The 11,914-nt window shown below is 33.7% G+C and overlaps 1 non-coding gene across 1 annotated transcript; it reads right to left on the bottom strand.

The window, feature by feature from the left end:
- On the bottom strand, positions 1,681 to 1,751 carry TRNAG-CCC. Its single transcript has one exon. It is a non-coding gene; the product is annotated as a tRNA-Gly (tRNA).

Raw genomic sequence — 11,914 nt, 5'->3', positions numbered from 1 at the left:
AGAGGTATTGAGAGACATTGCTGGAGCAATGCTAAATTATTCAACTAAGGGTGCGTTTGGTATAACGGAAAATGTTTTCCGTGGAAACAAGTAGTAACTTATTCATTTTCCGGTGTTTGGTACGCAAATTAAGGAAAATGACTTCTTAAGAATATTCATAAATAATTTAGATATAATAAACATGAAGCCATAAACTTTCAAACCAACAACCTTCCGGACCCACAAATTTCATAAACTTTCGAACCGCTAAACTTTCAAAACCGCGGAATTTTTAACCCGTAAACTTTATAATTTCTAAACCCGTAACCTTTCAAACACATAAACCTCCGAACTCACAATTTTGGAACTTGTAAAATTTTGAGCATTTAAACCGATAAATAGTAAAATTAAAACTGAAAAATATATGTAAAAAAAACTTTTCCGGGAGGGGGTGGCAGTAAAACAAAAAAAAAAAAACAGAAATTTAAATTACAAAAAAAAAAGTAAAAGGAATTTTTTTGTGCGCGGGGGTGGGGTGGTGCAGAAAAATGGAAAAACAGAAATTTGAAATTGCAAAAAAAAATTTTTAAGGAAATTTTTTTTTTTAGTCGGGGAGGGGGTTGGGGAGGGTGAGGGCTGGAGGGGTAGTAGGGTTGGTGGTAACGGAAAAACTGAAATTTGAAAAAAAAAACCTTTTTTTGGAGAGGAGGTAGGGTGGGTGAGGATGGGGAAGGTTGAGAAGGAGCTTTGGAAAATGTTTTCCCTTCTTTTGATAAGGAAAACATTTTTCTCCAATTAAAGGAAAATGAATTGATAAGGAAAAATACAAAATATTTAAGCCAACCAAACATGAGAAAATTAAAAAATATTTTCCGAAAAATATTTTCCTTCATACCAAACACACCCTAAATGTACGGGCATTACAGACTAATCAAATGATGTAAGAATAACCGTGTAAATGTGTACAACCATATAGGCTTAGGCTCGCGAAAAATTTAAGATGAAGGAAAATGAGGACAAAGAAAAAGGCGAGAAAATAAGGAGGGTGCGTCGCAAGTCACATACAGCAAATAAGCTAGTAAAGATTAACTAGGAATATCAAAGAAAGTAAAACTATATTGTGCCAGCAAACTGAGGAAAGGTTATAGGGGATGATAGTGGCAAAACGACAATATCGCCGATACAAAACTCACCCGAATCACCCTATCTACCCGAATCGCCCTATCTATCCTCCTAAGGAGTTTGGTTTCAAACCTTGTTCGAACAGGAGTACGCCATACGCCATGCTAATGTGCCTTGGATGATCCACATCTTAAGGTTAGGCGCCGTTGAGCACATTGATCTATCCACATAGTTGAGAGCCCTCACAACCTAGGTACAACGATGCAATTATCAGGGGCGCGCTCTACCACTGACCCGTCGTGCGAGCCTCCCACTGGGGCCCTCTATGCCAAAAGCGAGAGAAACCCATCACTCTCTTCCCTTTTTTCGCCCCCATGTCGCCACGCGGGGGGAACATGGGGACAACATCAAAGCAGTAGTCCAAATGATCACACTAGAGATCCAAATTTGGTGGCTCCTGCCATTATCATCCAGTTGGGCGTGCATTAATTTTTTTTTGTGGTCGTACTTTACTTTTGTCTTGGCTCTTAAAAAAGGAATACGAATTAAGGAAACAGCACTGGCAAAAAAATAGAAAAGTGCGCATCCAGGGAATCGAACCCTGGTCAGTACCGTGGGAGGGTACTATGATACCACTACACCAGATGCGCTTGCTTGCACTACATCTACAAATTTAATCTAATAATATAAATATTTTTCCCTAGTAAAATTTCATCTTTGAGGGTAATTTTAAACATAGTCAAAAGTTATGGGATAAAAACTTATATTTTTTTCCCCAAAGAATTTGCCTCCCATTTCACGTTGAAACTTTGTTAGTCTCGGTGCGACCTTGCATGTTCAATTATGTTTAATTATCGCGATAATTATTGGTCTTTATTATGTTTAATCAATCTCTTATGTATATATGATGGTTTCTTAGTAGTAGTTCTGTGAAGACTTGGAAGTACATGTTTTTAACAATTCCTCGTGGTGTTTGAACTACTCTTGACGAGGGAAATTCTAGTAAGTTATTATTTGGGTGCTATAAATGAAGAGTTTTAAGTTATCTACATTGTTAGTATAATTTTTCTTTTTACACTATCACCATATTCAAAGGATATCTACATGTGACCTTAAATTGTAGAAATTGTAATATAAGATGATCTGATGGTGTATAAGTTCTTTACACTTGACGAGATATATAACTTACAGGTTGTTTGGATGGTTGTTACATGTTGTTTCATAAGGTATCGTATCGTATTGTACTGTACTGTATCGTTTGATTAATACAATGTTTGGATGGATTGTGTCGTTTTGCCGTCGTTTCATGGTATCACACACCAGTAACATGATGAATAAACTTGCAATATTATAAAGAAAAATTATGATACAGTATATAAAAAAGTAGGGTAAATGATAAAATAAAATTATTTAATAATAATGAAGGGTGAGATTGGGAGAAAAAGACAAGGTAAGGACGCGACCACACCATCGATCGTTACATAAAGTGACACATTTCATCGTTATGTAACGACAGATTTAACGATACGATACAATAAAATTTAAATAACAATCAAAACAAACATTATATTTAAAGTAACAATACAATACAACACAAGTAGTAAAACTCTTTGAACAAGTGCTGAATCCTTGGGACAAACAGAAAAACCCAAGCAAAGGGTTTCTTTATTTTGTTCCGAGAAAATAAAAATAAAGACATAATATCTTCTTAGACCAATGAGGAGAAAGAAACACTTAAAAATGTACCTATCCACAGGTTCTTGATAAACTGGAATAGTTAGCCATTGGTGGACAAATACAAAAGAACAAACAAAGAAGAAAAAGATGTAGTACTAATTACTATAGAGAGATCTGCAGTTTCCTGCTTTGCATTTCCCACCACATAAAGGAAGAAAGAGGCTGTCAAACTTCAGAATACCCTGTCATGGCACAAAGAGAGGCACCAACTATCAAATACTGATAATAAAGGAATAAGATATTAAAAAACTAAAAAAAGAAATACTAAAGGGAGAAGAGTGTAAGCAAAACAAGCTCCTCAGTTGTCTCTTAAGTTCCATATATAGCTTCAAGAATATGGCCAAAGCTTCAAAAATTGGAAACATATAAGAATCTTCAGACCAACAAAACCACGTAACGCAATAAAAATCTAAAAATAAATAATTTCTCTATCTGCATTAGGTAGGGGTAAGGTCAACATGCAGACTACCTTCCCCCGACCCCATATGTTGGGAACATTCTGGATTTGTTGTTGTTTGTTGTATAAGAATCTTGACAAAAGGAAGAAAGAACAAAACAACATCATTCAATTTTTGGACAAGTATTCCATCTTAGGTTCACGTGTTCGAGCCGTGGAATCAACACTGATTCTTGTATTAGAGTAGGCTGCCTACGTCACAGCTCTTGGGCTACGACCTTTCCGTGGATCCTGCGTGAGCGCAAGATGCTTCGTCCACGGGATGCCCTTTTTTTATTCTGTCCTACTATCAAAAAATGAGATTCTTGCTGAAAAGGAGATTTTTGGTGACATGAAAACTGTGCTTGGCACTCTCTTTACAATTTCATCCATGAAATGATGTTTTCCTTTCTTTCTAATTATTTTAAATAAATGTATTTGAAACCACTAACACCTCTCAAAAGATTTTGCCAAAAGGAAGACCCTAACAAATATACATTTGTATAAATAATTTTTCTAAATTAGAGAGGGTCGGTTTATACATTGAGCCGAGAGTCTATCGGAAATAGCCTGTTTACACTCAAATGTAGGCCTATTTACATACACACTATCCTCTCCAGACCCTAGTCGTGAAATTACACTGGGTTTGTTGTTGTTGCAGAGAGGGTCGGCTTATACGAACCCTATTATCCATTGCGCTCGACTCAGACAGACAAAAAAACAAGAAAAAAAACTAGAAAAAACATCTCCATACAACATATTTTGACAGGTTTGTTATGACCAAGAGAGGAAAACATTACTATGCTTTAATGAAGCAAAATAGCAAACTATATTAAAGGGGAATCCAAATAAAAAGATCAGTAGGAATATGTACATAGGAACCTTTAGAAAACAAAAGTAGTAAAAAAACAAATAGTCCTGATATGCCTGATCTTGAAACTTTGACTGCACATAAATGGACTTATGTAATTCAAGGTCAAGTGTGAATTCTGCAGAGTAAAAAATCTAGTAAAAAAACAAGAACGGCTATACAAACAGCCACCTAATTGTCCTTTTACTGAAGTCCTCGAGACTGCAGCAACAGTTACAGATAGCAGTTAACCAGAAAACCAGGTTTATTGGTCATGCCTGTAGTAAGGGCAGCCCGATGCACAAAGCATCTCGCGTTCAGGGTCCGGAGAAGGGCCGTACCCCAAGAGGTATGATGTAGGCACTCTACTCTGATACAAGCATCGGTAGCTGATTCCACGGCTTGAACCCGTGACCTAGAGGTTACACAGAAACAACTTCACCGTTGTTCCAAGGCTCCATGCCTGCAGTAAATAATTCAAAAAAATAGTCACTAAAAAAGAAGCAGGAAACAAGGCCCCTGGTTTACTGCCAAAAAGTCTAGTCGGCTGCAGTCTATAGACTTCCACAAAAAAAATATAACAGTCTTATAATAAGAAACTGAAACTGAGTCATGTTTTAGTAGTAACTCCAATGGAAGTTCTAAAAGAAACTAATTCTCAAAATCAAGGGCAATCTACAAAAATGGAAACCTCAACTTCAACATCATACAAGAATGGCAAGGCAAGAATTTCTGTATCAAGAAGTAAGACTTTGAAAGATAAAAGAGCTAAGCTTTATATCATTCGTCAATGTCTTTACATGCTACTTTGCTGGAGGGAACATGTAGATTAGAATTTCTGGTAACAACATTTTATATCTGTGTATTTTACTCCATTTTCTTTTGCTGAATTTGTAATGTAGGAAATAGGGAGAATGCTAATTCAAGAACTATAACTTCACCATGTGTGAACTGTAGAAATATTACATTATTTACTAGTGTATATTTTGTATTCTGATCCCTACAACTTCTAGATTATCAACTTTGTTCGTTGCCAAAGTTATGAATAGGTGCAGCATATAATTCATCAAGGTACCCTTCCAAAAACTTTGAAATATTCATTTTAGAGTTTAAGTTATATACTCCATCAGTATAAAGAATATTTACACCATCGGATCATCTTTATTAGTTATAGCCAGTATAACCTGTCTTAGATTATCACAATTTAAAATCACCTATAAATATCCCTTGGATAACCTGATTGTGTAAAAATATAAAAGGTTGCCATATTAGCGATTGCTCAGTAATTCCAAAAAATAAAAAACTATAAATATTATTTGCAGTCTTAGGAGAATATTTTCCGGAATTATGTGGCATAAGCATTGTTTGAACTTTGGACCAGGTAAAGCATAATTAGACTGCTGTTTTATGGCGATTTTGGCCCAATCTGTCAAAGGCTACCGAAACTAAACCAAATCCCTTCACTCCTCTATTTAAAGAGCAATTTATGCTATATACCTACCTACTATAAAATAATTATCCGTTTCTACCTACTCTCAAACTAGTTACACTAAATACCTATCCGACCAAAAGTATTTACCCGCATACTTCATCTACTACAACTGCCCTGCACTTATCCTCATCTTTTTCTTCTCCTTTTCTCTTTTTTTTCCTTTCTGGCTGAAGCTTATATTTGGTTCCAAACGTTAATGTCCCCCTTGTTCTTTTATAAAAAAGTTTCAAAGTAAGTTTTCTCTGTACTTAGTAGCTATGCTGATTTTTTATTTTAATTTATCGGTGGTAATTAAAAAAAATCAAATGCAACTAACAAAAGGAATGTAGAACTCTAACAATTTAGTAATTGAGTATTAAATGATTAATATTAAAAATAATTAGCAAATTTTTCAAAACCGAAACAATTAGTACCTACAACGAAGCAGAACTTGAACGTTTAGTGTTACAAATAATTATTTCTAATATCTTTTGAGAAGTTCATAGTGATTTATAGTAAGAAAAATTAGATCAACCATTGAAAGACCTTGAAACTTGAAAATCATAAATTGCATTTGTCGAGTTTGTAGTTGTTTGATTAGATTTTGACTGGCGTGATTAAAATATCGATTGGCAACTATAACTAAATGTTGAGTCAGTTTGGTCAAGACTTGGAGCTGATTTGAGGTGATTGCGATCGAAATTTTCAGTTGAAAATCGAAGAAGAACACAACTACAGTAATAATCGAAGAAGAACACTGTTACCTAACAGTATACCGCTACAGTATACTAATATACTATAGGAGTATATAGTTATACTACAACAGTATACCATTATAGTATACAAATATATTGTTATGGTATATTGTAATAATATGTAAGATATTGTAACAATATGCTGTAATAGTATACAATATACTATAGTAGTATACTTATTACCCGTAAATTCACTTGCCTTTTCCTTTTTAATTTGTTTTAAGCTTTTACCTAGCGTGAGCGGCAAATTGAAAATGCAAAAAAAAAAAAAAAAAAAAATTATAGTATGCTATATAATGTAACGGTATACTCTTACAATTAGATCCTTTTAGATTTTTTTTAATTTTTTATTGACAACTGATATTATTTCAGTTTAATAATTGAATTAAACTTTTTTTAACTCTTTGCGTACAATTGTATACCCTGTTGGTATAACTATATACTATACTGGTATCAAATGTTAGTTAATATTTTTTTGGTTGTATTAGCTACATTTAATTGGTACACAATTTGATTTTTCTTTAGTAATAATATAAAAAAAAATAATAAAAAACAGTGAATATAGTAAATGAAATTAGATTATGAAGAGAAAAAGAATATAAAAAAAAGAAGTTAAATAAAATTAGAATAGGAAAAAAGAAAAAAATAAGAAGAAAACAAGAAAAAAGAAAAGGAGAAAAGAAAAAGAAAAGAAAAGAAGCATAGAAATAAAAAAGAATTGGAGAATAAAGAGAAAATTCCCCAAAAAACCTACTATGGGTAGGAAATGTAATTAATTTATGGGTGGAAAATCAAATGAGTAGACAAGGATAAATAGTTTTATTTTTGTGGGTAACTGTGTCAAAACCCCCTATTTAAACTCTAGCTAGTCTTAACGTACGTATATTGTGCGTATACCTTGTTTCGCTATCTTTTAAGTCACATAAATTTTATATTAAAAATTGTATTTGAGTTATAAATAAGTTTAAGCACCGAAAATTGATAAAAAAATAATTTAGCACTCTAAAAAATTTAATTAGAATAATTTTCTCGTATCAATAATTTTGATAATAACAAAAATAATTCAAAAAATTATCTCTTAAAAACTTTAATTATTTTGTTCCAACTTTATATATGCTTGAAAATTATTATTTTTCACTTTATAAATACGATTTATTTATTCTATGAATAAGTCCATAATATAGAATAAAAAGAGAAAAAAGTTATAATATTAAAAAAGTATTAAAAAAGGATAAATATTGATAATTTAGAGCGTAAAAAGGTACTTGGTTATGGAAAGTTTGAGAAATCTAGTTGAATGACCTTGTGAGTGCTACAAAAATAGTTAAGCGACTTTTCTGTTACAAACAAAAGAAATATGACTTAACTATACAATTTCAGATAGTTGAGTGATCATTTCCGTAGACAAAACCGATATAGGAACCACTTATGTTCATCTATCATAGCATAGAAATCATCTAATTTCACTTTAATTTGAAGTTGTTCGCCAATTAATACAACACCAGCATTATTTGATTCCAAATTCAGAGCAATGTTTATTATCCCCTCTTCAACTTTTCCTAATTCACCCACTATTACTTCATCAAGACCGTGAATACGAGCAACACCATCGCGAAGTACTGTCACGATCCAATTTAGGATCATGACCGGCGCTTGAGAGCAACTGCCCCCAAGTAAGCCTTATCGGTATTTTACAGAAAATCGAACAGAGTTTTCCCTTATTTAGGACTATCCAAAAGTTTTCCTGTCTCATAAATCAATAACAACCAACCCATATTCACCTAAATCAATCACAATCTTCACAACCTAACAAAAAATGAGTCTTCACCAACATTACCAACCTTATCAACATAATAATACTAAACTCATCTCAAAAATACGGAAAGAAGTACAATACTAGTAACTAGTCCAATATAACGAATGAATGCTCATGACACTAATAAAATGACTATGGAGCGACTCTGAGAATTTCAAGAAAAAGACTAAAATAAATAAATAACAGTATTTTCCCACGTGAATAAATGCAGGGTTCACCAGGATCTGCCAATTCGTGCACTCTAATTAACGGAATCATCGCCTGTGTCTACTACTGCCTCTGTAAAAAAAAATAGTAGCGGGGAGTGAGTCGCTAGCTCAGTGAGTAATAACACTTAACTACAATCGTTTTTAATAGGGGACAAGTTAGAAAACATGCTTGTATATTAATTACAAAATAAAATGCCCTTTTTAAAACGGTAATAATAATCAGTCCCATCATGTGTTTCCTGTAACAAAATTAATTTAATAATTCAGTAATAAACTCGGTAAATACCGTGTCATAGCAAATCTTTATATCTGGGAGGTTTCCAAGAAAGGATCATGTAATCTATATCACTATGTGGACCCTTCGTAAAAGGAGTCAAATATAACTGTAGGACCCTATTCGAGGGAAAACTGTAACTGTATGCTAGTTCTACCTTCCCACTAGCGAGGACTATAACTGTAAACGGAAATCTGTAAATACAAGGTGCACCAGGTCTAATGAACCCGCCGTTAGCTACGGGATCTTTCAAAGTCTCCTCCCATTTATATTCTTTCTTGTAAACAGTAAATACTCGTACAAAAGCATTTTCAAAATAATAAAGGGCATATCATTTCTTATCAAATCTTGTAATTTTATTTCGGTAACGGTAATCATGTCTCAAGTAACAGTAAAACATGTCTAGTAACAGTGAGAATAATTCAAATAACTATAACATCTCAAGTAACGGTAAAACATATCTAGTAACGGTAAAAATATTTAGATTAACTGGTAAACATCTCAAGTAAACTGTTCGGTACCATATCAAGTAAATGACTTGTCCCACATGCATTTTCAAAGCTTCGGTAACACATTTATTCTCAAAATCATATATAAACCATGCAGGTTATGAAAACACAAATTGTGGTAAGATTATTACTCACTGTACTCATGTCGAAACATCAAACTCGTCACCTCGAGCAATCCGTATAGCTTCTTTCAATCAATCTATAATCACATTATATCGATCTCGTGTTCCTTGCTTAGGCTAATTCATAACTAATTTAAAATACCCAACGGAATTTCATGTTTTACTCTCAGTTCATCAAATTATATACCCATGCTATGGGTAACTACAAATCCATAATCTTCTAATTAAAGAACATTCACATTATTCATTCATTTGGTTCATGAAAAGTTCCATGAGTAGTTTTTTTTTTTAAAAAAAAATTAGTAATCTCATCTCAATCCATCAAAAATTCAATACCTAATTTTCCCATGTCATACAGAAACCAACAAGTCTAGAGTCTAAAAGGATTACCTTGAGTTCTTCATTCTCTTCTTCCCATCCTTATTCTTTTCCTATATTTTCTTTCTTTGCGTCGGCTTTGTTCTTTGTTGATTCAAGTGACCATGTCTTTTGTATTTCTCCTTTTAAAAGGATCTAATTGTTGAAGATTCCACCTTGAATTCTAATATCTTTTTCCTAGCCACTATACTTTTCTTTTTTTATCTTCTTTGTCTGAAAATTGGTTCAATTGATTTCTTTATTGCTGCTCAAAGGATTTTTCTTTTTTTTTTTCCCCCTCTTTTTGTTTGTTTTAAAATTTTGCAATAGCTTCTGTTTTTTGGCAGAAGCTCCAACGTTTTTCCTTTCTCCAAGCCCCTTTGATTTCTTAAGTTTGATGCTCCTTTCTTCTTTTAGGGCTACGACCCATTTTGCTCTTTTTTTTTGGCTATTGACCATTATGTCCTCACTTAAATTGTGAGATATTACAATCTCCCCACCTTATGAAATTCGGTCCCCGAATTTGAATTAAGTGCATATCTATAGATTGAAATAAGTGGGCGGAATGACGTCATAGCTCCTGCAAAAGTAATAACAATCAAAGCCGTAGGTGGATATTCAAATAAAGGGGAGCACCTTGCTATCATGAAAACGCCAGCTGTTACCATAGTAGCTGCATGAATCAAAGCGGATACTGGAGTGGGAACCTCGGTTCTTTCTGTTGATAGGCTAGTTTGATGTAAGGTGTGAGCCTCTTCAGTTGTAGTGAAAGTTCCCGACTCTCTAGTGCTATACCCCCTTTTAAGCCTGACATTACAAAGGTATTACTTGTGTACATCTTTTACTTCCCAAATAACTTCTTCAACAATATTTCTCCATATGACTTTCACGAATAAAATTTCTTTTGATCGTAACTTTCTTACTTGCCTATCGGTAATAGCCACAAGCTCCTTTTTGTAAGACAACTTCTCATCAAGTAGTTTAGTTCAGTGCTTCAAGTACCTGGAGGAGTTTAATATATACTTTCTTAGTATCGAGACAGGAGACACTAGATGAATAAAAGATAACTCAGGAGGAAGTGCCAACTGGTATGCCACAACTTCTCCCCGGTCAAGTATATCAGACACCCCTATAGATCTTGGGCTCAACTTACCGCTTTTTCCAAATCGCATCTCGTCTTTCACGGGAGAGACTCATAGAAAAGCTCGATCTCCAACTGTAAAATTCTAAGTCTATTTTTTTTTGTCTTATCTACACAAGACTTTCATTTGCTTTGTGATGTGAACAATCTCCGTCTGAGTCAAATGGACTTATCAACCACTTCTTATACCAAGACTTTATATAGTGTCCTAATTACTTAGTGTCATCAAGTTAAAAATCCACCGATAAGACAATGACACCGCCCAACATACAAGGCTTTATGTAGATCCATCTAGATGCTTAACTACAAGATACTATTATAAACAAATTCAGTTAGAACAGTTTAGATAAGCATCTCAACTATCTCAAAAATAAAGAATGCAAGATCTCAATGTATCTCCAAGATCTATATGGTACGCTCAGATTATCCAACTGCCAGCTGATGGAATGCATTACAAAGATCTACTCGTATACGCAATACTTCTTGGAAAGATTTCCAAAAGCGTGAGGTAAATTTTGATTCTCTATAAGGAATGGTGAATAATAGAACCCATAGATTCGAACAATTTTCCATTCACGTATCTATGTATATTCCACCTCATTGTAAGAAGTTGACTAGCAAGAAGTGTGCCTACTATATAAGTCAATGTACAATTTCCCAGATATAATCATAACCTCTAATTGTTTGAGGTGTCTGTCACAATATTCACTAAATTCTATTTCATTTTTACTTTGGAACTCGAGTTGTTGTAGTGGTCATGCAAGTCGCAACTGCTTGCCTTGACATGCTAGCAAGTCAAATAGTTAGAAACAAGGAAAAAATATTCTTTCCCCTTTCTTTTCTCCCAAATACAATTTTCTTCTAGTTATGGTACATCTTATTGGACCCTAAATGTACAGTGTATCTAGAGTTGTGAGCTCCTCAAGAATAACTTGTCTTAATCCATCTATATTTGGTACACATAACCTGCTACTCAATCGAAGAACACCATCACTATCAATAGTCATATTCTTTCTTTTACTAGCTAGGGTCTCATCTCGATATTTACATAATCGCTCATCTTTATATTGAGTGAATATTATGTGTTATACTAGGGAAGACTTGGCTTTATCACAAGCCAACAATGTCTCTTAATT

This window comes from Nicotiana attenuata, chromosome 8, assembly GCF_001879085.1.
Source record: "Nicotiana attenuata strain UT chromosome 8, NIATTr2, whole genome shotgun sequence".
Lineage (NCBI taxonomy): Eukaryota > Viridiplantae > Streptophyta > Magnoliopsida > Solanales > Solanaceae > Nicotiana > Nicotiana attenuata.
The sequence above is the reverse complement of the archived record's forward strand: the minus strand, read 5'-3'. Positions and strand labels throughout refer to the sequence as shown.